Source organism: Notamacropus eugenii, chromosome 4, assembly GCF_028372415.1.
Source record: "Notamacropus eugenii isolate mMacEug1 chromosome 4, mMacEug1.pri_v2, whole genome shotgun sequence".
In the NCBI taxonomy this organism is placed as follows: Eukaryota; Metazoa; Chordata; class Mammalia; order Diprotodontia; family Macropodidae; genus Notamacropus; species Notamacropus eugenii.
The window spans coordinates 133,785,817-133,813,342 of NC_092875.1; the positions used below are offsets into that span (position 1 = coordinate 133,785,817).

The 27,526-nt window shown below is 36.9% G+C and overlaps 1 protein-coding gene and 1 pseudogene across 3 annotated transcripts in view; both read left to right on the forward strand.

The window, feature by feature from the left end:
- Positions 1 to 27,526, forward strand: part of CSMD3 (CUB and Sushi multiple domains 3) — a 1,632,969-nt gene that overhangs the window by 122,999 nt on the left and 1,482,444 nt on the right. The window lies entirely within an intron of this gene.
- LOC140498255 (transcription initiation factor TFIID subunit 13 pseudogene) lies at positions 8,163 to 8,723 on the forward strand (annotated as a pseudogene).

The following is a 27,526-nucleotide window of genomic DNA, read 5'->3' on the forward strand; positions in this document are numbered from 1 at the left end:
TGAGTTGGCCTTATTCACTAGAATGAAATCCTAACCAAGATTTCTTTTAACAGTGTTCATAGAAAAGTCTTTGATTTTCATATTCCATATTTGTAAAACAATAATAATAATACTTGTAGTACCTTCCTTAAAATGTTCTTGGGAAGCTCAAATAAGGTATCAAAGTTCTTTGGGAACTTTAAAGTTATAAATACATATATGCATGTATGTATTTCTGTGTGTATATATATATATATATATGTATATATATACATGTATATTATTCTTATTCTACCACCCATCTAAATTCATACTAACGTAATCATCTCTTCATACTAATCTTTCTCTTCTCTTTCATGCCACCTCCTGTCTGAAGGATCCACTTCCCAGTCACCCACTCTCTCCTTAAAATACTGAATAACCAAATTTCACAGAGCCTATTTAGAAACAACATGATACTGGCAATTCTAGAGAGTGGCCAGAATTTTGAATCCTGAAACCCAAATGTAAATTCCATGCCTGTCATACATTCACTTACGTCATCAAGCACAACAAAATAATTTGTATGTAAGAGGAAGTGACCTAAGTAGTTATCTAGTACAGCTGTAACTGAAAAGAAATCTCTTCCACAGAGAATGAAAACTTCTGGTGAAGGGGAACCGCTACCTCCAGAAATAACCCTTTCCACTTCTGGATAGCTCTAATTGTCAGGAAGTTTTCCCCTACATCAAGCATAATATTTCCCCCTTTGTAATTTCCCTTTTTGCTTTCTAGGCTAAAAATAAAACAAAACAAAACAAGTCTGATTTTTGTAATGAAAATGTCTCTCAAATACTTGCACATGGCTATCGTTCCACCTGAGTTAGCTCTAGTGCAAAACATCTCTAGTTCATTCAAGTAATCCACATATGGCATAAAGTCAAGAACTTTCACTGTGTCAATTGCTCTTTCCCAGAAATTCTCCAGTTTACCAATGGTTTTCCTGAAATGTGAGGTCCCAAATTGAACAAAGTACTCCAAATACTGTCTGATTAGACCAGAGCATACTAAGATAATCATTACCAAACCACTTCCCAGACATGTTCAAATTTTGCTTCCTTTTCCCACTGGAATTCAAACTCTAGCCCTTGGGACCCTCGAGTCTAGTGGATGAAATTTTACCTTATATTCCCCCAAACAGACAATTACACCACTTTTCAGCTACCTTCAAAGCATGCCTCAACTCAGGCATTTCACGTTCCTCCCTTTTTAATTCTATCTGCTCCAAATGAGCTGCTCCGCCCCCCAATTAGAATGTAAACTCCTTGAGGACAAGCATTGTCTTGTTTGCTTCTCTTTATATCCTCAGTACTTACTCCTGGAACATATTTAATATATTTTTTGAATTCATATATTCCTTATTCCTGTTATCTCTGCCTTTCTTAATGAACATGAGATCACATTAACTTAACTTACTGTGTTCTAGCTTTTTTTCCTATCCAGCCCACCTAATTGGTTCCCTCAGAAATCATGAATCACTTTCTCATGCCCAAATCTAAAGGCTTTTTTTTTTTTTTTCCAGTTCTCATCCTCCTTAACTTCACTGTCGTAGCTGACATTGTTGTTGCACCATCCAAGGGAGAAAATCTCCTTTGAATTGAGACAACACACTCTCATGATTCACCTCATACTCCAATAACTGATCCTTCTTAATCCCTATCTGTTGGATTGTAAACTCTCCAAGCTCCAATTTTTCCCAGTGCCTACCTCAAGCTTTTAATACGTACTTCTGTTATTTAATTTCTTTAAGTCATTTACTCTAGGGCTAAGCTAAAGTAGTTGCTCAAATTGAAATGCTGTGTCCACAAGCTTGTTTTCTCTTCTACCACCTCCAATTCCAGGATCTGTTTCTCAGACCACCAAGAACTACAGAAACTACTTGATGGGAAACTACACTAAAGAAGAAAAACACAAACCAAGCCCACTTTGATTAACCTGTAGAAGTACCAGTTCCTTTTCATTATTTAGGGCATCATCAGTCTCAAGAGACAAGAAGTGATCCTAATGAAGCAAGTAATATTATTAATGTTACTTTTCAAAAATAGCTGTCATCGATGCCAGGATACTATCATTAAGACACTGTCACTGAGACACTGATGGCTCCTGTTTTCAATGTAATTTGACATGTTCAGACTGAAAGGATAGACAGGAAAATGAGTCTGTTGTTTCAAATACTGTCTCTACTACTTTTGTGACCTTGCAAAAATCACTTCTCCTACTTTGGTCTTAGTTCCTGATCTGCAAAATGGGAGGGGTGGACTGAATACCTTCTCAGCTTCCTTTTATCTCTAAACCTATGATTCTTTGATCCCTTCATTTTCCCCCTTACTTGAATCTAGGGTGGTTTCTCTCTAAGCTCTCTTGGTAACAATTCAGCTTCTTTTACTCTGTTAGTAAAGATAAGCCAGATAGTAATATGGTCTAATAGGTATGGTCATAGTGATGGTAATAGTGGTGGCAGTAGAAGAAGTAGCAGCAGCAGCAGCAGCAACAGCAGCAGTAGTGGTAGCAGTAGTAGTAGTAAAAGAAGAAAAAGGAATTAATAATAATAATTATTATTATAGCTAGCATTTATATTGTACTTACTATATGCCAGGCACTCTGCTAAACACTTTAAATTATATTATCTCATCACAGAAATCTTAGAAGGTAGTTACTACTGTTACCCCTATTTTACAGATGAAGAAATTGAGGTAGATAGAAGTTACATGATTTGCCCAAAGTGACACAACTAGTAAATGTTTCAGGTTCTCCTGACTCCAGGCCCAGATCTTTATCTACTGTGCCACTGACTGCTCTTAGAGTTTATTTATTATATTCATAGTGGCTAATTATATTAAGCTGTTGATACCACATTCATTAATTAGATCAATGATTAGTAAAATCTAAACAAAACAAAGCACTTTTAATTTAAATTATACATGCCAGAGACCCAGAGTTAACAACTGACATTTCACTGTGTCATGTTTTCCTTTTTTTAAATTTATTTAACATTTTATTTTCCCCCAGTTATATGTAACAACCACTTTTAACATTCTTTTTTAAAAAAAATTTTTCTCACTTCCCCATTTAGAAGACAAGCAATCTGATATATATTATACATGTGTAGTCATACAAAACATTTCCAAAATAGTCATGTCATGAAAATAAACATAGACCAAAAAATAGTAAAATAAAAGTATATTTCAAATTGTATTCAGGCACCATCAGTTCTTCCACTGGGAACTGAGAGTGTTTTTCATCATAAGTCCTTCAGAGTTGTCTTGGATCATTGTATTGCTGAAAATAGCTGTCATTCACAGTTGATCATCTTAAAATATTGCTATTACTTTGTATATAATACATTGCACTTTGTATCTGCACATATGAGTTTTTCCAGGTTTTTTTTTTTTGAGAACATTCTGCTTATCATTTCTTATAGCACAATAATATTCCATCATCATCATATGCCACAACTCCTTCAGCCATTCCCCAGTTGATTAGCATCCCATCAATATCCAGTTCTTTGCCACTAGAAGAGAGCTGCTATAGATATTTTGGTATATATAGGCCCTTTTACTTTTTGTTCCTTATCTTTTTTGGAATGCCAATCAAGTAGTGATATTACCAGGTGAAAGGAAATACATGGTTTAATAGCCCTTTGGGCATTGTTTCAAATTCTCTACAGAATGGCTGAATCAGTTCACTATTCTACCAACAAAAGTATTTTGGTCCTAACTACTCCCTCTCCCAATCTGCCCTCCTTTAGATACATGTGATATTCACAGTGCATATGGTGGCCATGAATATCCCAGTGAAATTCTAAATCACTAAATGCAATAGACTCTCCACATGGAAGACAGAACCAAAACATTTATTCAGACACCAAAAAGCCAAACCCATCATAATCTATACATAATAACAATGCAGAGGACAACTCCATCCCCAAGCCATCTCCCTGCTAGGCTTCCCACAAACCAGGTCTCTTAAATCACAAACAGACTTCCCTTAAACAAAATGTCCTTCTCACACAGCCAGCTGCCTGCTTGCCTGCATCCTTCAGTTCATACTGTTCTCTCACTAACTTCCTCTCACCTTTCCACCTCTTCTTGTTCCTCCCTTCCTGTTCCAGCCATTCAGCAAACTCGTCCCACCACAGGCTCCATGTGACTCAAGCTTCTATGTGACCCAGGCAGGTGAGAAATGAGAAAGATCTTCCCATTTTAAATTACCATTACATGTGGCCCCAAGAGATTTCATATTCATTATGTAGGTCGGTAGGTGAGGCAACTAGTATCAACAGAATTTTAACAGGGATAACAGAAAATAAGCATATAAGACAATATCTTAGGCAAATGGTGTCAACGGAACTTTACAACAATATAACAGGGATCACACATAAAGATCACATGAAGCAATATCTTAGGGTGGGGCTTGAGCAAAATATCCCATCATTCCCCCCTCAAATGAATGGGGCCCAAAATCTTGGGTTAAGGGTCAAAGTTCTCTTCTTCCATAGCTGCTTCCTGCTGAAATTGAATATAGAGTTGTCCCTGCCCAAAGAGGTCCCATTCCAGGGGTCAGTTCTTTGGCTGGCATCTAGAGCTTGGTCAACGCCAACTCCAAGGGTGACACATCACAGTCATGGACAGTAGATGGCATCCAGTTTAAGTGATCAGGTATATGCAGGTGGAAGGTACTAAGCCTTCTGACAAATAAAGTGAACAAACAAAAAGCCAAAAGGAAACAAGGAGACAATAACCAGAAGCAATGTAGATATAGGGTCAGCCATGCTTCTGGAGTCCATGGACCCATATAATAGCCTCAATCACTGTTTTTTACTGTTCTCCAATTTGCAGTTTGGGGATCATCATTCTGGTTAGTGGTGTACTTTCTTTAGTCTGAGCTGGGGCCTGGCCAATCTCCCATTCTCCCTGCAGGTGTGGAAAAGATAAAATATTTTCAGGAGGATCTGTAGGGGCAGCTCTTATTTCCCTGTTAAGTCTAAAATCAAGCCACTTTCCTTGAATACATTTTATACAGTTCATTAGTTGCATGCCATCTCTTCTTCCTAAATCTACCTCTGCTTTCAATAGAGCAGTAAACAATTCTATTGTCAGCCTAGTCTGACTTTGAATCTGCTGGCTATTTACTCTTCTCTCTCCAGGAAATTTATCTTTTTCACTGATTCTCACCATCCAAGATACCAACGATTCTCCCATGTTTTGGGTGAACTGACTCAAAATGTCTATGACCTCCTGCTGAGTGAAATCCTCAGTTACCTCTCCCAAAACTGTGAGGGCCCCCTGATTCTCTTGTTTTGCTTCTTCCTGAGAAGCCACCCATGCATCCTTTCCCTTGTTACTGTTTTGCTTCTTTCTGTGAGCTAAACTAATAACAGCTTTTTCTCCTACCACCTGAGATCCTCCAGCTTGCTCTTTTAAAGGGGAATTTGAATGCCACAGAACGTAAATCCTCTCATGCAAACCAGCCAACTCCCTTTCATCTGAATTTTCTCCTCCAACAACTAGTCTCTGCTTTTACATATAATTTGATAGGTTGTTAGCAAGGTCTAGCCTCTCCTACACATTTTTTTGCCTGGTTCTGTTGGTGTTCCCTGCACACATCTTTTTAAGTCTCTGGGTTCTCCCTTCTGTAGCCTCGGTTCCCAGTTTTTACAAAACCCTATGCCTTTTGCCCATTCTCTTGCTAGGGAGGAATAGGGCAAATCCTCCTACCCTAGGACTTTCATTTCTTCCTCTGCCCTCTCTGTCTTTCTGTCTTCAAATAGAGGTCTGATATTTCATGATCCCGTACTCATTGCCATTTGTAGTGCCATTGAGATATTGGATGATGTTGTCCTCTGCATTGTTACTGCGTATAGATTATGGTGGATTTGGCTTTCTGGTATCTGAATAAATATTTTGATTCTGTCTTCTATGTGGAGAGTTTATTGTGTTTTGCAATTCAGAATTGTGCCAGAAAATCCATGGCTGCTGTGGATGCTGTGAATATTGCATTGGTGTTATATCTCCCTTCTATCACCACCTCACCCCTTCTCTCATCCCTTTCACCTCCTACTTTCCTGTAGGGTAAGACAGATTTCTATACCCCCATTCCCTCTCTGAGCTAGTTCTTATGAGAGTAATGTTCCCTCACTCCGCCTCACCTTCCCTTTACTTTTAACCCTTTGCTAAAGTAGGGCTGTGCTTCCTGGGTGGACAGCTTCAGGGATTTTGTGCAACTGTTTACAGAGGCTAGGAAGTTATACGTTTTCAGTTCTTCCAAGGTGGTATGATCTAAGGAAAGGTATGTTTACTATTCTCTTGGTTTGTGCTCTGATCTGTGAGTGACCACAAACATTCTTTTGTGTCATGCTCTTTTCCAGTTTTCCCAGCAATTTTTGTCAAATAGTGTGTTCTTATCAGAGTTGAAGATTTTGACTCAAAGGAAGAAAAATGTCTTAAAAATTAGAACTACCCAAACAAAGAATGAATTGCCCTGGGAAGGAGAGTTCTGTCTCAATTATGTTCTTCAACCAAACCACCCATAGCGTATATTGCAGTGTTTTCTTTGTACGATAATGATAGAACTGGGTGGCTCTTGTGGTCCTTCCCAACTCAGAAGTTTTGGAGAGAAGGAATGGGCTAGGAAATAAAGTAAAACAAAACCATTCTCAACACTTCTAGATCAATTCCTTCCCACTCCTGGTTTGCTGGGGCCAGGGCTGTGCTAGCACAGCCAGCTCTGGTCTGTGTTCCACTTTTACCCAAATGTGACAGACCTTTCCTGCTGACCTTCTAATTGGTCTTGCACTGGAAAATTGTTTCACTCTTTCTCTTTGTGGCTTTTTGCTGCTCAAGAATTTGTTTAGAGTCATTATTTAAAGGTAAAGATGGATGAGAATATTTTATTTTTTACTGTAGGGATTTTTGTTCTTTTGGCTTGATATTTCTTTCCAACTGTTTTCAGTAATTACACTATAAAGTCTTCAAAGTCAGACCAGGAACAAGACCCATTGTACTAAAAAGAGCACAAGTCTCAGAATAAAAAAAAAAAAAGACCTAGTATCTATTCTTGGCTCCTTCACTAACTCTCTGTGACATGTTAGTCAAGTCATAGCTTCTTTTGAACTGCATTTTCCTTTTTAAATGAGGAGGTTGGATTAAATGATCTCTCAGGTCTCTTCCAGCTCTTAAGAGTCTATGTCTGTGAATTGCTCTACACTCTTCACTCCAGAAACCTAGTAAATGTAATGTCTACTGTACGCATAATGCATATTAGTTCCTAATGATGATGAATTAAAGATGCAAACTTGTCCTGTTTGAACTGTATGTGTTCATCAACATGTAATCAATATATCTCCTTGTGAATGAAGAAGAGTCATATGAAATAAGTCTTGGAAGTCTGTAAAAGTAAAGTGGAAGTAGATTGTGGAAAATATTATTTGTAGTGATGGTCTGTTGTAGAGTATTTTTTAAAAAGACCCTCTTTCCAAGCTTCTAAGCTCTGGAAGCACAAAAAAAAATTTCTTTTGTATATTTGTACAGGTCTTGACTGAGGAGAGCTTATAGTCCCAAAAGGAATGTGTATGTTCATATTTAATCTGCACTGATTCATATACTGTGCTAATAGGAATAAGATAAAAGGTTAATTAGTACTCCCAATGAAATTCAGTTGCACAGAGTGAGTGTCTCATGAATCAAGAACTTTGCAAATGTACAGCTAAGATGCGCAGTAGAGCTGGAAAAAATTCTCAGATTTCATTAATGTGGGTTTCTTCTATTTAAAATTTAGAGTCACAGGAGTCTAACGACATTAATCTTCAATACAGCACTGGCATTTTAGTGCTTTAATTTTTGGCAGGAACAAGCACATGGGTACAATTATACAAGCACAGCAAAAGCATTGTTTTGCAATAAGCAAACTACAGGTGCTTTGGCCATCGTGTCCACTGGAAATTTGAACTCTGAAAATATTGTAAAATCCCTCATTATAATCATTTAAGTTAGTTCATATTTCAAAGAAATCCAAGAGAATACTCATACATGTATATCTGTGTAAAAGACCTTGATGGAGAACTCACAAAGAGCAACCACTTACATGGTGGTCAGAAAAAGTCATACAAGAACATTCTCAAGGTTTCTATTAAGAACTTTGGAGGAATTTCTGACGGTTGGAGCCGGGGACGGGATGGCTGATGAGGAGGAGTACCCTACTTTTGAGGAAGATACTGAAGATGTAGGAGGAGGAGCAGATGGTGGACAGGGTAAAAGGAAAAGACTTTTCTCTAAAGAATTGAGGTGTATGATGTATGGCTTTGGTGATGACCAAAATCCTTACACTGAGTCAGTGGATATTCTGGAAGACCTTGTCATAGAATTCATCACTGAAATGACTCACAAAGCAATGTCTATTGGGCGACAAGGTTGAGTGCAGGTGGAAGATATTGTCTTCTTGATTCGAAAGGACCCAAGGAAGTTTGCCAGAGTTAAAGACTTGCTTACTATGAATGAAGAACTGAAACGGGCTAGAAAAGCATTTGATGAAGCAAACTATGGATCCTGACATCTTTTATGTTCTCCAAAGTTCCCCTGTCATTTAGGACAAGTGTGTGTATACTGGAGCTATGTATTTTTCACCTTGCTAAAAATGAAAGGTCCTGACATAATTTAAGTACTTCTTACAATTACTTTATTACCTGCATCCAGTTGACACTATCAACGGGAATTGGAACAGCACTTCAATACTGCCTTTATTTTGACTGTGGATTCTGAAAGTGGTATTTAGGTATTGAGTTGCCTGCCTCACTTTGTTAAACTTGAAATTGCTCATTGGTTTTAACAACGTCATGAAAGAAGCTAAAATACCCTGCAAACCATACAGATCATCCTGTCTTTTTGTGGTGATAGACAATTTAAACTAAGTATTTATGTTCTGGTCTCCTTTTTGCCCCTGAAGTTTTATATTATAACAGTTTGATATGTGAAATCTAAACATTAGCCTTTTTGGTTTTGTGATTCATAAAACAAATTTCCTGGCTACTTTCAAATTCTCAGACAAATAATGATTTTATAGATTGCCACATACTCTGTGTTGGCTTGTATTCTTAAAGTGCTGTCAGTTTCTCTTAAGGAAAAAAAGGAAAAGAGTTCCATATTTTTTTCCCTAAGATTAGATTTCTCAAAAGACTGTTTTATTTTCTTTCACTGGATATCAAAAGCAATTTTATTTTCAAAGTTCCACGTGAAAACTTAAGATAATTTGAGAGTTTTTTTGGTTCTGATTAAAAACCTTTTGGGCCTACTAGACTGATGGTTTGAGTTTTAGGAAAATTAATCTTCACAGAAAGGATTTAAATTCTGAAACACTTAAAGGAGTATAAATGCAGGCACTCTGAATTTTAGTAAAAATGTCAGTACTTTAAAATTTGCTTTTAGAATTTACTTTGTTCTTTGTGGAAATATCTGCCAGCATCTACACACGTGATTGTAGGTGCTGCTACGTACCTCGGGATATGTAAGTTTTGTGTGTATTTAACCATAATGTATTAAATTATTACTATATTTAGTTTAATATTATTAGAATTGGAAAAACAGTTTAGGGAATCATTGAAAAGTCCTTTTTGTGTGAAACTATACTTTTACATGCTGGTTGTGAACAATATAAATCAATACTTGGGAAATCCTGCTATCCTAATTTTTTATATTAAGAATAAAATCATCCATGAAAATTAAGAAAAAAAAAAAAAAGAACTTTGGAATTGATTGCGTGACATGGTAGACATTGGTACAGGACTACCCAGCATGACATGTCATCATCAGATAAGGTGGCATGCTCTGTGAGCAAAGTAGCATTGAAGTAGCTCAAAAGGAATGTGATATGTGCAAATTTAGAGAATCCACTGCAAATGTTCCTATGAACTACTTGCGCCCAACTTGTCGTAGAGCATTCCAAGCTTATATTGGTCTGATCAGCCATAGGTGGACACACTGTAACTTGACTCTAGCATAGTGATGCCATTTTGGTCCTCTTCAAGGACAAAGGACAACCCCTCTGTGTAATGAAGCTAATAAAATACTATCCATAATGGTTGATACACTTATATGGGTAGAGATACATAGGATAATTAGGGCCTAGAAATATGTACGAGACATGTAAAAAAATGTAAGTAATTAGAATGGGGGTGATTTTTATCTAAGGCTTGAATATTGCCAGATTGGATAATGCCCCCAAATGGCATGATATGACTCTGACACTAATTAAATATTGTATAGGATAAAGAGACCAGAAAATGTTCAACTTATTTAATAGTCCATTCTTACAGCTATGTAAAAATAGAAATATGGTCAGAAGGAATAAAGGGAGTATGTGGGCAACTTAGCACAGTGTGTGGCATATAATAAGTACTTACTAAATATTTGTTAACTGACAATTGTCTTCATTGGTATTATGAACAATTAGAATATTTGTTTCAGCTTAACTTATGTATCAACAACCAGGATGCTTAAGAGTCCCCAGTTCTGTGCCACAGGAAAATCACTTAAAGGAACTAGTGATATATGGTAAGACTTAATTGGGTCATAATAGCTACCTTTAAATATTTAAAGAGTTGTTATCAAAATGAGGAATTAAGCTTTAGATGAAGTGGCCTTTCTCCTTTCCAAGGCTAACCCCTCTACCTATTCAAGCAATCCCATTTCTTCCTCTCTCCTCCAATAAATTATCCCATCTGTTACCCTTACTTTGCCATTTATTTTCAATCTCTCCATATCTACTGGCTGCTTCCCTACTGTATACAAACATGCCCATGTATACCCCATTCTAAAAAATCTTCACTTAATCCTTTTATCCCTGTGAACAATTATCTTATATCTCTTCTGCCCTTTGTGGCTAAACTACAATAGGTGCTTCCAACTTCTCTCTTCTCATTCTCTTCTTAACCCCTTACAATCTGGTTTCCAACCATATCATTCCACCAAAACTACTCTCTCCAAAGTTATCAATGACCACTTAGTTGCCAAAGCCAAAAGCCTTTTCTCAATTTTTCTACCCCTCCTCTGTGTAGCCTCTCCAATCACCCTCTTGTTCTCTGATATTCTTCCCTAGGTTTTTAGAAAACTATCCTCTCCTGGTTCTTTTTCTACCTATCTTACTAGTCATTCTCAGTCACCTTTGCTGGATATTCATCCAGATCATGCACCCTAATTGGAAGACTCCTAAGAGGAGTCCTGAACCTTCTCTCTTCTCCCTCTATACAACTCTACTTGGCAATCTCATCATCTCCTATGGATCTAATTATCATCTCTGATACTCTCACATCTAGCTATCCTGCCCCAATCTCTCTTTTGGCCTCCAATCTTGCATCTCCAACTGCCTTGCAGACATCTCAAACCAGATGTCCATTAAACATCTTAACCAAAATATGTTTAAAATGGAACTCATAATCTTTTCCACTAAACCTTCCCTTCATTATTTTATATATTATTGTAAAGTAATATAGTACTTTCATACTCCCCTAGTTCAATCTCTTACTAAGTTTTTTGAATTTCACCTGGGCAACATCTCTTGAATACATTCCTCTCTCTCTGCTGACACTGCCACCACTCTGGTACAGTCCTTTATCAGCTCACACTTGGGCTATTTCAAAAGTCTGCTTGTGGGTCTACTTGCCCAAGTCTCTCTCCTCTGCAACATATCCTCCGTTTAGTCACTGAAGTGATTTTGCTAAAGTGCAGATCCAACCATGTCACATAACCTCCCTGTCCCCCAATCAATAAACTGCAATGGCTCCCTACTGCCTCCAGGACCAAAGACAAAATCCTCTGTTTGACGTTCAAAGCCCATAATAACCTAGCCCTTTCCTACATTAACAGTCTTCTTATACTTTACTCCCCAAAATACACTCTTTGAACTAATGATGTTGATCTTCTTCCTCTTCTATGAAAAAAGACACTCCATTTCAAAGTTCCATGAATTTTCACTGACTGTCCTCCAGGCCTGGAATGCTTTTATTCCTCATTTCCATCTACTTGATTCCCTGGATTCCTTCAAGTCCCAACTAAAATTCCATATTTTAGAGGAAGCCTTTTCAATCCTTCTTAATTCCAGTGCTTTCCCTCTTTTAATTATATTCTATTTATCCTATATGTAGCTTGTTTGTATATATATGTTTGTTGTCTTCATCATTAAATTGTGAGCTTTTTGACTGTTTTTTGGCTCTTTTTGCATCTCTAGCACTTGCCACAGTGCCTGACATGTAGTAGATATTTAATTAAATGTTTATTGATTGAATGATTTTTTTTTCTGGCTCCAAAGGGGAGAATTAGGAGCAATGAATAGAAATTACAGAAAGGCACATTTAAATGTGATTCCAAGCCCAATGCTCTATCTACTGTGTCATCTAGATAAAATCACAACTCTGAGGAGATGTGACTTTGATAAGAGTTTTGGGTCATAAGATCATACATTTAAAGGTAAAGAGATTTCATAGGTCATTTAACCAAATCCCTTTACTGTAGTGATGAGAAAACCAACAGTTTGTGTGTCTTGCCCAAGAGCATTGTCAACCTCAAATAAATTAAAATGATCCTGTGATTTCAGCAAATTGGAAGTTGCCTCCAATGATCCATGCCAACTCAACCTGTGTGATTATTATCCATGTCCTCCTATAAGTTCACCCTAGGGAACTCAATTTGATGTGCTGGGGGCCATCTCCCTTTTCTCCAATCTCCAGGGAATGCTAGCGAATCTGGCTATCTGCCATTTTCCCATTGTCCTTATCAGATGATCAACCCACTTTTTCTCCCTATCATGTATTTCCTTAATGAAATCCTTTACCCTTATTCTTTGAGATTACTCTTTGGTTATAGACTCTTTATACTCACTCCGAACCGCTCCAGTGCCCTCTGTGTGAAAATCCTTTTTTAATTCTTTGGGAATTGTTGTGTTCCATGTTTCTTTTTTTTTTATTTTTAGTTTTCAACATTCATTTCCACAAGATTTTGAGTTCCAAATTTTCTCCCTATCCCTCCCCTCCCTCCACCCCAAGACACCAGGCATTCTGATTACCCCTTTCCCCAATCTGCCCTCCCTTCTGTCACACCCTACCTTTCCCTTATCCCTATCTCCTCTGTTTTCTTGTAGGGTAAGATAGATTTCAATACCACATTACCAGTTTATCTTATTTCCCTGTATATCTTATTGTAAAAATAATTTTTAAAACTCATTTTTAAAACTTTGAGTTCCAACTTCTTTCCCTTTCTCCCTCCCCACCCATTCCCACTGAGAAGGCAAGCAATTCAATATAGGTTATACATGTGTAGTTATGCAAAAGACTTCCATAAAAGTAATGTGTATTTTCCTCCATCCTATCTTGTCCCCCATTTATTCTATTCTCTCTTTCGACTTTGTCTCTCCCCAAAAGTGTTTACTTCTAAGTACCCCCCCATCCCATTTGCCCTCCCTTTTATCATTCCACCCCCCCCCACAATCCACTTATCCCTTTCTTCCCTACTTTCCTGTAGTGTAAGATACATTTTCATACCAAATTGAGTGTGTATGTTATTCCCTTCTTACACCAAATGTGATGAGAGTAAGCTTCAATTTTCCTTCTCACCTCCCTCCTTTTCCCCTCCATTGAAAAAGCTTTTCTTATCTCTTTTATGATCGATAATTTGCCCCATTCCATTTCTCCCTTTCTCCTCCCAATATATTCCTTTCATCCTTTAATTTTATTTCTTTAGATATCATCCCTCCCTATTCAATTCACCCTGTTCCCTCTATCTATATGTATATAATCCCTCCAGCTACCCAAATACTGAGAAAAGTCTCAAGAGTTATAAATAATATCTTTCCATGTAGGAATATAAATAGTTTAACTTTTGTAAGTCCCTTACAATTTCTCTTTCCTGTTTGCCTTTTCATGTTTCTCTTGATTCTTGTATTTGAAAGTCAAATTTTCTATTCAGCTCTGGTCTTTTCATGAAGAATGTTTGAAAATTCTCTATTTCATTGAATGACCATTTTTTCCCCTGAAGTATTATTCTCAGTTTTGCTGGGTAGGTAATTCTTTGCTTTAATCCTAGCTCCTTTGACTTCTGGAATATCATATTCTAAGTCCTTCGATCCCTTAATGTAGAAGCTGGTAGATCTTGTGTTATCCTGATTGTATTTCCAGAATACTCAAATTGTTTCTTTCTGCTGCATGCAATATTTTCTCCATGATCTGGGGAATCTGGAATTTGGCTACAATATTCCTAGGAGTTTTTCTTTTGGGATCTCTTTCAGGAAGCAATTGGTGAATTTTTTCAACATTTTTTTTACCATTTGATTCTAGAATATCAGGGCAGTTTTCCTTGATAATTTCATGAAAGATGATGTCTAGGGTCTTTGTTTTTTTTTGATCATGGCTTTCAGGTAGTCCCATAATTTTTAAATTGTCTCTCCTGGATCTGTTTTCCAGGAGAGTTGTTTTTCTGATGAGATATTTTACATTGTCTGCTATTTTTTTCATTCTTTTGATTTTTGTTTACAATTTCTTGATTTTTCATAAAGTCATTACTTTCCATCTGCTCCATTCTAATCTTTAAGGAATTACTTTTTCAGTGAGTTTTTGGATCTCCTTTTCCATCTGATCAATTCTGCTTTTTAGAACATTCTTCTCCTCATCAGCTTTTTGGATTTATTTTACCATTTGGGTTACTCCAGTTTTTTATAGTTTTATTTTCTTCTGCATTCTTTTTGGGTCTCCTTTAGCAAGCAGTTGCCTCATTTTTCATAATTTTCTTGCATCACTCTCATTTCTCTTCCCAATTTTTGCTTTACTTCTCTTACTTGATTTTCAAAATCCTTTTTGAACTCTTCCATTGTCTGAGACCAGCTCATATTTTTCTTGGAGGCTTTGGATGAAGGAGCTTTGACTTTGTTTTCTTCTGTTTGCATGCTTTTGTTTTCCTAGTCACCAAAGTAGAATTCTATAGTCTGATTCTTTTTCTGATTTTTGCTCATTTCCCCAGCCATTTATTTGCCTTTTGACCTCTTTGTCAAGGTAGTTCTCTTTTTCCAGTAGGGGTGGGAGGTATATTGTTAGCCCCTTGATTCTCCCCACAATCTTTGGGTCTGGAGCTCCAGAAACATCACTGTCTCTGCCCCTGGTGCTGCTGTGAATGCCGAGGGTTCCTCCACCCCTTTCACCCTCTGCCACCCTGGGGCTGGGGCCAGACCACCGCACTCTCCTACACTGGTCCCACAGCTTTTTCCACTGACCTCCCAATTTGTCCTTGGTGTTTTGGGATCCTGAAGTCTGGAAACTCTCACAGGTGCAAGAGATTCAGTCTCCCCAAGGCCTGCTCAGGTCCCCTCTATGCACTCATGGCCCACACTGGACTCTCTCTGCTTCCAGTGTGGCATAATAAGCACTTCCTGGTGACTTTCCAGGCTGTCTTCAGCTGAAAATTTGCTTCACTCTGTCATTCTGTGGGTTCTGTACCTCTAGAATTTGTTTAGAGACATTTTTTACAGGTATTTGGCTAGACTTGGTGGGAACACTCTAAAATGTCAGTGTTGTTACTCTGTCATCTTGGCTCCACCTGTGTTTCATGTTTCACTACCATACAACAATTCTGATTGAATACTGGTTGGAATGTTATTGATAGGATTAAAAAATTGGGCCTTTGCTTTGAAGGGAACTTTAAAATTTTCTGGAGGCAATCCAGCCCTCCCTTTTAGTATTCAACTCTGGGCCTGGCTCATTATCCATCTGTATTGTGTGCCCTAGATATATCTACTGATGGGCAAACTATGTATGTTATCCTCGAGGGCACATAAATAATAAACATGGAAAAAATGAAGGAAAAAGGACAATAAATTTATCATTCAACCAACAAATATTTCTTAAATGCCTACTATGTTCAAGCTATAGTGTTAGGCACAGGAGATACAAACCAGTCATTCATTAAACATTTACTCAGTGATTACTGTGTTCCAGGCCCTGTATTAAGTTCTTGTAAGGCAAACACATTTCTCTACAAAAATCATGCTGTCTAAGGAATAAGACAAAAAATAACTAGGTTTGTACAAGATATATTCAGAGTAGATGGAAGGTCTTGTTCTTGTGTTCATTCTTCATTGCCAAAGAAGACCATGCCATCAGAGAAATGATGACACTTGCACTTGACTTTGTTTTGAGTGAGTGAGGGAGGGCTGTGCAGGTTACCAGCCTCACTTCTTCTCTAGAGCCATCTGAATCCAGTGACCAGATATTCATCAGGATGACTGGAGATGGCCCAGGATGCAAGACAGTCTTTTAAGATGGAAGGTAATATTAGAGGGGATAACATTAACTGCTAGAGGAGCCAAGAAAGGCCTTTTGCAGAAGGGGAGATTTAAGCTGAAGCATAAAGAAAGACAAAGAAGCTAAGAGATAGAGAAAGGAAGGAGAATATTCTAGGCATTGAGAACAGAGACTACCCTTCTCTCAGGCACAAGAAAAGGGATTCTTAGGAAGGCATAGGGAACAAAATGAGGGGACCAAAAGGATGAAAAATGACATTGAAAAGGATGGGAAAGCAGGGGGTCTTAACATAGGGTTCATAAAATTAAAAAAAATAATAATTACATTTCAATAAAATCTGTTTACATTTTGATCCTTTTTATTTTATTTTATGCACTTAAAAATACTAATCTGAGAAAGGGTCCACAGACTTTACCAGGTTGCTAAATGGGTCCACGACACACAAAATAAGAACCCCTGCAACAGAGGCAAAGTTTGCCCACTTCATATCTTGGCCTATGTACCATAATACTTTAACTTATTGATGAAATGTTCATCTGTGGTTTTTTTTTTTTTTAATATCAGTTCCCAGCTACAGGTAAAGCTTTCACAAATACACCTTATTAGTAAGTGATGAGACCAAAAGTGAAATTTTAAGATGCAATCTAATCTTACCTAATCATTGCTGACAGTAGAAATTCCCTGGATGCAAACATTTTCAACTCTATGCAAGCAGTTCAGGTTTCAGAATAGATGCCTGAAAAGAGTGCTGGTTCAGCTTCAGTAGTAACCTTTGGAATTTGCATTAGATTCTATGCAGAAAAAAAATCCTGGGTTAACCAGAGAGATACTGGAGAGCTCTCTGGAGCATCTGCCTGCGTGGACGTGACCAGAAGAGTATATATTGATATGCATGCTAAAACCTACTCAAGTTCTCTCCTTTGAGATCTGTCTGATCCTTATGCAAATATCTATGCTCACATATAAAGGCAAGACAAAATCAAGCATGTTTAGAAATTGTCAGTTAGGCATGAAGATTTGCTTGATAGAAGCAGTATTTAATGAACTCAAGATTCTACTTTCAGTTCACATGATTTATATTGCTCTGTATAGTGCTTGGTAATTTAAACAATGATGCAGTTACAATGTGCATATTATAAATGTTCAGTTACTATTCCTATTACATTTTTCATAGATATAAGTTTGAAATGAGGCTTTATTGTCTTCAAAGAAAGTTAAACATTAACTTACCTATTACAAATCCATATTCTTTTAAGACCAGTGTTAAATGGGAAGTAGATTTCTATGCCTCTTCAGTAAAAGAAAACCTCAGATAGGTTGACCTTGGAATCAGGAAGGTCTTGGTTGAAGTCCTGCCCCTAGAAAGATACATGCTATGTGAAAAGTGACAAATCACTTAACCTTTAAAAGTCCCAAGCAACTCCCTAGTAATAATCTTTGTAACATCCCTCAAATATGCTCCTTTCTCTTCTGATACTGCTACCCCACTGGTATAGGCCATCATTAGCTCACTCCTACACTATTGAAAAAGCTTGTTGGTGGGTTGATGTAGCACCAATATGATATTCATAGCACTTACAGTGGTCATGAATATCCTAGAGAAATTCTGAATCGCGAAATACAACAGACTCCACATGGAAGACAGAACCACAACATTTATTCAGACCCTAGATGGATTCAGAATTCATCACAATCTATGCACAATAACAATGCAGAGGATGATACCATCCCCAAGGCTTCTCCCTGGTAGGCTTCCCACAAACCAGTTCCCTTAAACAAAATCTCAAACAAGCTCTTTCACTCACACCAGCTGCCTTCTTGCCAGCATCCTTCCTAACTCTGACTGCTCTCTCACTAATTTTGCCTCAGCTCTGCTCTGGCTCTACCTCTGCCTGTTCCATCTTTCTTGTTCCACCTCTTCCTGTTCCACCCAATTAGCAAACTCCTCTCACCACAGACTTCATGTGACTCATATTTCCATGTTACCCAGGCAGGTCACATGGGCATATTAATGAGTGGGAAAGATCTTCCCATTTAAATTACCATTACAGTCTACCTGCCTCATCTCTTACTGCTCCCATCTATTTTCCTCTCAGCTTCCAAAGTAATTTTTTCTATAGCACAGATCCAATCATATCAACCCCTACCCTGACCCAATGAACTTTAGTAGGTTCTTATTGATTCTGTAATCAAATACAAAATCTTCTTTGATATTCAAAGCACTTCATGACCTAATCCCATCCTCACATCCCCTCTACAGTTCTCCTGCATGTACTCTTCAATCTAATGATACTGGCCTCCTTGTTGTTCCTCATATGAGACAGTCTACTAATTGGACATTTTTACTGGCTGTTCCCCCACGCCTGAAATGTTCTCTCATTGTGTCTCTCTCCCCCCTCCCCCAAACTCCCCCAAAATAAGTTCCTTGAGAGTAAGGACTGTTTGAGTGGTGTTTTCGCATCTCCAGAATATAACATAATCAATGGTATGTATTTTTTCTGAAATATGTGAATTGGATTGTATTAAAGAATTACCTCATTCAATTACTAAGAAGAGTTTAGCTACTATGGTAAGAAAGTACTCAGTCTAAACATATTGTAATCATACTATATCTTTAGTATCCCTTGATACTAAAATAACATAGTCAGGAATTGTAGTCATGATAAGAGTTAAAAAAATATATACATTTAATGGTGCCAGTAACACAAGCCTAGAATGCAGCCACAGAATTCTTGTTCTTTCCTCCACCTATCCACTCACCCAGTCTTGGATTCCTTGGCTTATAGGCTATATTGTGTTATACATGTTCAGAATAAGATACATACGTTTAGTTTTCAATAATTGAAGGGACGATTATACTAGGATTACTCCATAAAGAATATGAATTAGTATGCTCAAATTTTAATTAGAAATTGGCATACTGAGTTTTGCAGTGCACCTGAAGGCCAGTAGATGGAACTTTTCAGTTACTGCAGTTATTGAAGTTGGTATCTTAAATAAAGGTGTAAGAAATCTAAAAAGAATAATATATCTTTCCCAAGTACTGTTGATCCCTGCCTACTCTCATTACATATATTTAGACTCCTACCTTCCCTCCTCCTGCCCTTTGCTTTGGATAAATAAGTAGCTGCCATCAAATACTTCTCCCACTCCTGCAATGAATACTTAAAAAAAATAATCAAAGATGTTATATCATCCTTGACATATATTGTGTGCTAAGATGTCAGTGAAAATGTGAAAATACCGTTCATCATTTTGTTAAACATGCTTTGAAATCAGATAAATTGGTACAACATTTTTGCTGGGCAACCAAAGGAAGATACTCCTAGTTTTATAAAAGAGAAATCTTTACTTTTGAATTCATGCGTTCCAAGTATTATTATGTGTCCTCTGTATCCTCTATAAGTTCTCTAATATCCTTGATTTTTACAGTTTTATTCTGTGATTATGTTTTAAATTGTCAAAAGTCATTAAATGCACTAAGCCATGTGCAAGAAGCCAAAATCAGCCAAGTTGGGAAATAAACTGGGAGAATAAAGGAATGGTTTTCACAGTTTTCAGGAGCAGAGCCTTGAAGGGACTTAGCAGTTCAAACAGTCAAAAGTGAGGAAGAAGGCCAGATTAGGCAAGGGGGACAAGCTGTATAAAAACAGAGGTGAGAAATAGAGAGTCTTATAAGGGGGTCAGCAAGTAGACTACTTTGGCTAGGACACAGAGTATTTAAAGGAGAGTACTGTGAGATGTCTGTACTATTCTCATATACACCCAATATATGTAACACAATTTTAATTGATTTTGATTCTTCCCACAAAGATTTTACTGTTGCATGTCAAGTACTTTTGAAATGGGCTATATTTATAGAGAGATGTAGAATAAGTCAGAATATTTCAGATATTATAAAATGTTAGATCTAGAAGGAATTTCAGAGATTCTCTGGTTAAATAGACTCGTTTTACAGATATATGCCTATATGATAGGCAGGCATTTTTATTGCTATGTATTGATGGCTTACTCTATGTGGAGTATATAGAATGATATGAATGAGTATCTCATGTGATGAGAAGACGTGACTGGCTTTTGATTAACCATCGTGGGGAAGAAGGGAGTATGCCTTATTGAAAAAAATAAAAGAACTGCTTCATGAAATATGTTTAGAAGATCAAGCAAGGGGTATGCTGTATTAATAATAACTACAGACTCTCCATACCAGTAGAGAGATCTCCTATCCATTTTTATCTTGGGATTAAAAGCATAGAACTTTAGAGCTGAAGGGAACCTTAATATCAGGCATTTAATCTAAGGTGTTACCTTTGATTTCCCCTAAGTAGTGTGATTTTCCAGTATTGGTTCTGTGTTAGAATGGGTAAAGTAAAATAAACAGGGTTATGATGATGTTTCCGGGCCAAAGCTTATTTTTTGGGCTATATTGGAAAAGATTTTTGTTTTTAAATTTCTTTTCTTTTAGATCATACATATTATTATTGAAAAAGGGAACTCTAGGTAATGAATCTCCCACCAATTCTGATTTGAATTTGAGCTGCAGTGTGTTGTCAATGATTTGGGTGTAACATCAAAAAATTTAGTGAATGGGCAGTTAGTCATCACAGTTTGGACTTGAACTCAAATCATCTTAACTCTAAGGCCAAAGCTCTAGCCACTATGCCTAGATGTCACTAATCTAAAAATGGTGGACTCATATTAGTTTTCTCTGAACAGAATGAATTTTAGTCCTAGAATAATGGTAACAATATTTTCATAATTATAGCTTCACTATGATCTTAAGCTAGAGTGTTTATAAGCTTTGGCTCAGAATGTAGAAAATATTCATGGATAGAATGACAATAGAACACTGGACTTAGAGCCAAAAGACTTGAGTTCGAATTCCACTTCAAGAACTTAACTGCTGTGTGACTCTGGATAAGTCATTTAACCTCTCATAGTCTCAGTTTCCTCATCTGTAAAGTGGGGATAAAAATATTTGTACTATTTACCTGACAGGGTTGTAAATAGAAAATGTGAGCTGTTTTTGTTGTTAAGCAATTCTTGTTGTTATCTAAGCAAAGTGATTAAAGAAAGAATTCTGCTTCGATATATACTAAAACAAGATTGGAAAAAGTCAGATAAAGTAATGATAACTTCTCTGAAATTCTCCTTTTATACCTAACAGTAGCTTGGAGACAACCTGGTGTCTCAAAAACCACGTGTACCAAAAGGTCACAATCCCTGCCAAGTCCTACTAAGCTGGAAAAGTTTCAAGCAAGACCTGGTGACAGATTGTGTGTCTGTCGGCTGAGAGTAAGCCCAGCTAAATTCAGAGAGGGCTCTCATCAGCAGAAGGTTGGCCACTAGGAAATTATATTTTTTTGGCTAGAGTGTGCATGAAGACCATTTACTAAGGTGAAAATCATTGCAGTCTGCATTAGTTGTGGGAATACTCATCCTTGCTTTACAAGCAGAAGAATATTTGTTATTCTTAAAATCCACCTTAATGTGTTAAAATTGTATTCAAATAAAGCCCTATTTTGTAAAGGATTAATTTTGTGACAAATAAGAATCAGAAAAATGTCTTATGTGTATATCTCATTTTTTCAGGTTACAAAGTACTTTCCTGTCACCAATTCTGTGACATGGATAGCATGAATTCTATCGGGCATAGGAATGGGGGTGAGGGAACCAGTGATTTCCTTGGCATATGGAGCTCCTGGCATGGTACTTTCTCTACCAATGCAAGTTGACAGCTTCCCTTCAATTTATAGTCTTGGAGATCTAGGTGACTAGAGCCCCAAGAGGTTACATGATTTGCCCTGCGTCACACAGTCAGTATGTCAGGAAGCACTTGAGTCCAGGTTATCTTGGCTCGGAAGCTAGCACTCTACTCCCATTTATAGAGAAAGAAATTCAGAAAATTTAAGATAAGAAAAACTTAAAGTGATTTACTAAAGATCACAACATAAATAAATACTGGAGCCAGATTTAGAATCTAAATCTTCTGACTCCAAGACAAATCAGTGTTGCTTGATTTTAAAATACCTTATATTGCCTCATCAACTTCTACCTAAACTCTTCTTAGGTGTTATAAGGCTACTATATTTTCCTTAGGAGTTTTTTCTACACTGACTCCACAGACTTATCTGAGGACAGATCACAACAGGGCAACTTCCCCCAAACCTCTATTAACTGAACATGTGCAGTCTGCCATGCTCTCTCCAGTAATAGATCAAAGATCACTTTGGAAGACAAAGGATAGCATACTTTTGACCTCTAACCAGTACTCAGAGGACTCATCAAAAGGGAAATGTGTATATTTGCAATGTATTTATCCTAACTTTCCAATTTTTGTGAAGGATAACACTAATTTTCTAGTCATCCAGGTTCATTTGCTCCCGTTCCTTCACATATTCAATCATTTTCCAATGCTGCTACACTTACCCTTATTCCTCATATTCATACCCTTCTCACATAACCACCACCCTTGTTAAGGATATAATTGCACATCACCTCGACTGTAGAAATAACCTCCCTACTTCACCTCCCCCCCGCTTAAGTCCATTCTCCACACATCTACCAATCAGATATTCATAAAGCAAAAGTTTTGCCTTGTAACCCATCTGCTCAGTAAGTTCCCAGTGGCCACCTATTGTATCTGGGATCACATAAAAAGGCATCAATTGGTTCTATCCCACCTTTCAAAGATTGTTACATATTATTCCTCCTCCTAACACTTTACAATACAGACAAACTGACACTCATATTGTTTCTCGCAATATTCTATTTCTAGCATCCATGCTTTTACAAAAACTTTCCCTCTGTGCCTGGATTATATTCCCTCTTCATCTGTACCTTATACAATACATAACTTCCTCAAAATTTAGAACTCAATTTATATGCCACCTCTTATATGAAGCTTTTCCTAAACCCTTCAGGAGGTAATATCTTTTAAAAAATTCACATAGTATTTACTTTTCATATGTATCTATATGATATCTACTAATATGTGTACAAATTGTGTATATACATCTACTATTATGAGTATACATTTGTGTGCCACCCATCCCAATACAAAAACTAAAATAAGTTGTAAGCTCCTTAAGGAACTATTTTTGCCTTGTATTTCCAGTCTTCAGCACAATTTCTGGAACATAATAAACTGTTTATTGGTTGATCAGTTGAGGATAAGAAAAAGACAAGTCTAGCCAGTTTATATTTCATGGATAGAAATACATACCTAAAAGATGCCAGCACAAGCTTTCCAGTGTTCTTTCCTTTGGAAAACACCATTATGCAAATGATTCTTCACTGAAGATGGAAAGCAGCCAGGTCAAAAATGATCTGTGTCAACAGGGCAGTACTCTCTTATGTGAGGGGCAGGTCCCACACATGAGAAGCTGGTGCTTTAATAGGGTAGAGAGTTCACAAATACATTATGATCTAGCACAGGGGAATATTTCTGTCATTGTGGGGCCAGGCTGTTGGTGTTCCAGCTCATCCTTGAGTAGAATCCCAGAGTCTTAGCCTTGGAAAGGACTTGAGATGCTGAGTCCAACACATATCTGAATTGGAACCATCTTTCACAAAATCTCAGAATTGGAAGATACTATGCAGAATTCATCTGGTCCATGTTGTGTCAGATTGAGAATCCCCTCCACACAATGCATAATGAGTGGTTATTGGAACTTTTGCTAGAAAACTTTTTGCTAGAAAACTTAGGACAAAGTCATTCTTAAGGTATTAGAGTTCACATTTATTTTGTTTCATTTTATTTTTTTTTTGGTGAAAGATGTTGGTAATGATGGTGGTGATGTTTTTGACCTCCACGTAAGAGAGGTTGTCCTTTTGTATAGTTCTAATTTTTAGGAGGTTTTTCTTTACATGAAGACCAATTTTTTGTTTCTGCAAATTCTAGTCATTACTCCTAGTTATACTCCCTAGAGCTAAGAATGAATTCAAAGACTCATATTTAGGGGTGAGAGACATCATAAAGATCATCTCACTCAGCCCCCTCATATTATAGAAGATGAAAGTAAGCTTCAGGTCAGCTAAAGTAATATGTAATAAGAATAACAGCAAGTATGTTGCACTTTAACAATATCAATGGGAAAATAAAAACCACAAAGAAATCAAACCTGAATGTTGTGGAACATGCACAAATATATTATAAAGAACAAGCCTGGCTTCAAAGAACAAAGATAAGACACTTCCCTATATTCCTTTGTAGAAGTGGGGGTTCATGAGTGTGAAACATTGCATATAATGTGAGATTTTTTTTCACTTCATTGGCTTTGCAGAATTCCACCCCCCCCAAAAAAAACCCCAAAAATCACATCACCCTTTAAGTTTTGTAAAGTTGTTTATAAATTTTATTTCATGTGCTCCCTGTCAACTTGCACCATCCTATTTCATTTGACCTCACTGGATAATCTCTTCTTTGATAGCTAGATTTACACAATTATTCAAGACAGAGCAAACAGCCAGTTTCTTCCTCTTCAGAATATATTGGGGTTGTTTTTTGGTTTTGGGACTGGGAGAACTTTTTGTTGTTTCTGTATCTGTTGGTTCTAGGTTTCCATGTATTGTCCTAACTTCCTAACATTCTCCTAACTTCCAGCCTCCTGTTATATGGCAGGGTTTTCCTCTACTATGTCATCATCATTTTAAGCTTTTTTTTTTTTTCTAATTGAAGTCCTTCTTGCTTTATTTTTAAAGCCTCAACTGCCCCAGATAAATAGAAGAATGAAGGTGAAATCTTCAGGCTCCTTTATCTTCTCCTCTTGGAAAGAGACCATCCTGTACTTTTAGCCTAAATAACAAATATACAAACACTACTCACTCTACAGGGGTGACTGGGAAATTCTGTTTTCCATATTGGGTGGAAATAAGATTCTCAGTCCTTAACAATTCTTGTTAATTGCTTCCCTGCTGCGGCAAACAGTAAGGATTTTCAACTATGGAGTTGTCTCTTTCTCTCTTTCTTAGAAATGTGTATTACGTATTCCTTTTTTTCTTCCCATCTCCTCTTTCTGCTCCAGTGTCTTTTTCTGCTCCTCCTCCTTTGCGTAAACCTAAGGGAAGCTTAATGTCTGTGTGATTCTCTTTTTTTAGGCAAAATGTTATGTAACCATTCAAACACTCTACATACTCTATTTGGAAAAATATCTAAATATAGGCAAAAGCTGGGGCTCTCTATCTTATGCTACCTTCATGTACATTTTCATTTCAAATAAAGATCTTCCTTCCTAACAACTCCTCCACCCACCCCATAAGAAAGTAAAGAAAACAAAACCTGTGTCATAAACATGTACAGTCAAGCAAAATAAAGTTTTACATTGTCCATCTTGGACAGGTCTAATTAATAGGAAGCTTTTGATAGCATCCGGGTACAGTCTACCACTCTTCAACATCCAACTATTGATTTTGTTCTGTCTTCTGGAGCTAAGGAGAAAAAACCATCTTTAGAGAAGGAAAGCTGTTCTGTGTTCTGTCATCAAGTATTTGAAGGGCTGTCATATGGAAGATATATTTGACTCAGTAGTCTTATTTTTAAATATAGAGATTTCTACTTCCTTTAAGTGACCATTGTATGTCATGATTTCCAGTCCCCTGGTGCTTATAGCTGCATTGCTCTGGGTATAAAGCAATATGTCAGTCTTCCCCCTAATATATGGCACCCAGATCTTTAAAAAATATTTATATTCCAAATGTGGGCTAGCCATGTGGCATACATTGATAAGATCTCTTTTTTAGCAGCTAAGTGATACAGTGGATAGAGTGCTGTAACTGGAATCAGGATGATCTGAGTTGAAATGAAACTCAGATAATTACTGTATGACCCTGGGCAAGTCACTTGGCTTCTATTTCAGTTTTCTCATCTGTAAAATGAGGATACTCATAGCAGCTACCTCTCAGAGTTCTTATGAGGATAAAACAAATTATTCATAGCATATTTTGCAAAACTTAAAGATATATACATATATATGTAATTGATATTATGAAGCTAAACTTAATTTACTATATTAAAAATTTGATTTTGTTTTTAATCATTACAAAAAATTATCAAATTATTTCCATAAATCCCACTGAAACTTCCATATTATTTCATTTGAACTTTTGTTAAAACTGCCTCTCAGCCTCGATTTATGAAGCTAATTTTAATCTAAATATATTTATCTCATTATTTCATTTTATAGATTCTTATCTCATAGTTTTACTCTAATAAAATCTTTTGCATTTTGGCTGTTTCATCCAAAGTGTTAATTTTTCCTTCTCACTTTGTGTTGTCTGCAAATCTATCATGCCACTTGCGACTTATTTCCAGTAACTGATAAAAATATGAACTAGCCCAGTGTCAAGCAGATTTCTTCAAGACAATCCACTAGAGTTCTCTGTCCAAGATGATATCATTTCATTAATTAATACTCCATAAACCCATTCCTAAAAATGGTTGTAAGTGCAACTCATTGTGCTGTTGCATAGCTCATGTCTTTCTCCAAACATAATTTTCAAAGAGGCTATGAGAAACTGTCAAGTGCTTAATGAAAATCCAGGAATGTGTGATGTTTGTGGCATTTCTTGTTGTATGAATCAAGTGACCAGTTTTTAAAAGAAAGTGAGATGAGTTTAGGTTGTTTGTAATTATAATTAAAAGGCATATAACCCATATATCTCCAGTTCTATAGCACCTGTGCTGTTCTAAACGATTGTGCTGCCTTCTTTCATCTTTCTCTTGTTTACTCTTTTCTTTCCCATAGTATCCATTCCCAGTCTTGGATCATTTTAAGCTATTCTGCTTCTAATATTTAGGTTACAGGGCTTAGTATCTCTCTATTTTTTCTCATCCTTCAGTTTCTGCTTACAACCTCCATAGATGTCTTGCAAAAAGTAAGAGATGTTCATTAATTTTCCTGGATGTCCACAGCAGTTTCTTTTTCTTCCTTCTGAGAATATATTCATGCCTTCAAAATTTTAGTCTTAAGAATTCCCTTTCCCTCTTGGACTGACTTTCTCTATAAAAGTTTAGGTATTGGGATCCTACCTATGCATTTTCTGAACTTCTCAATTAAGTATACCCAGAATATACCAGCATATAGGGACAGCTAGGTGGCACAATAGAGTGCTGGACCTGGAGTCAAGAATGTTCATCTTTCTAAGTTCAAATCAGGTCTCAGACACGTACTCACTGTTTGATTCTGGGCAAGTCACTTAACCTTGTTTGCCTCAGCTACTCATTTGTAAAATCAT